This window comes from Loa loa (assembly GCF_000183805.2).
Source record: "Loa loa unplaced genomic scaffold supercont3.317, whole genome shotgun sequence".
NCBI classification, from domain to species: domain Eukaryota; kingdom Metazoa; phylum Nematoda; class Chromadorea; order Rhabditida; family Onchocercidae; genus Loa; species Loa loa.
Window position 1 is genome coordinate 65,331 of NW_018108497.1, and position 1,460 is coordinate 66,790.

Consider the following 1,460-nt stretch of genomic DNA (forward strand, 5'->3'; position numbering starts at 1 on the left):
ATATATATATATATATTCAAATANATTTTTTGTGCATATTTTAATATATACACATATATTTCATTTTAAGAAAATGATAAAAAAATTGGAAATTATAAATTCAATTTCCTTTTCTTTTATTTTGAATCTTATCATATCTTTTTTTTCCCGCATTATTCTAGTATTTTTATTATTTTATTCTTTCAATTAAATCTAGTAAATCACAAATAATTTTAAAAAGTTTATTTGAATTAAATGAGAAAAAGGAATGAAATAAAGGATATAATCAATTTTGTTTATAAAATTTCATCATCTAAAGCATGAAAGGAAGAAAAAAACGATAATACATCTATTCATTTTTTTTTCCCAGTTTACTTTACAAATAAGAATTTTCTCTTCTCTCACAACTTTCTCTCTTTCTTTTTCTCTTTTTTTCCTTTATTATATATGTTAATTGGATATTTTATATCACCAATATAATATGAAAAGCAAAATTTAAACAAAAACATTAGCGGTATTTTTTCTTTTCATCAAATTGAATTCCAAATTAAAACCTTCAATTTATTTGCTTCATTTTAATTCATTCATGCATAGCTGATATGAAATTTACTCTTTAAGTGATAATTTCAATATTGTTCTTATAAGCTGTCACCATAGATACAAAATGTTAAGAAAGGAAGAAAGAAAGGAATTAATTGAATCTTAAGATATTTCATTAATGTAGCTTAGCATTCTAGACTTATATAATATTATTTATCATTAACGATTAATCCACAAATTTATCAATTTCGTTTTAACTTTCCACCATTATTTTATTTCATAAAAAGGCAAGTAATTAGGTGGCATGAAAAGTTTGGAAGAAATATTTCAATTTAAAAGTAATATTAAAAATTGAATTGGAAGAAAGAAAAAAACGGAATGAAATTTGGAAATTCGTTAATGGAGGAATGGAATGAGATTATTATGAAGAAATGATATTTCATCACTGAATAATTACCATAATTTTTCGATTTTTAAAAGAGGATTAAAAGTTTAGAATAGCTAAAGCTTAACATACAATACTCAACAATTCAAATCAAATCAAAGGCTAATGTTAATGTCAATGTAATCTAAGAACTTAGTTCTCTTACCCATATATTCCTATTTCTGACAAAAAAAAAAGTTTCAGTAGTGTGCTGAGAAATATTTCTTCAATTATTTTCTGCAATAATATCAGCGATGACAATGAACATTTACATAATTAAAGCAAACAAACTTTATATTAGCATTTTCTCAAAACTCAGTGGCACTTTATTGTTAATACAGTAACAGTGAACATTATCATACGAATCATATTTGTCAACAAAACTATATCCCTTCTTGATTAACAATAGTAAATAACAATAATAATGATAAATTAATAATAATAATAGTAATAATAACAATAATAATAATAATAATAATAATAATAATAATAATAATAATAATAATAATAATAATAA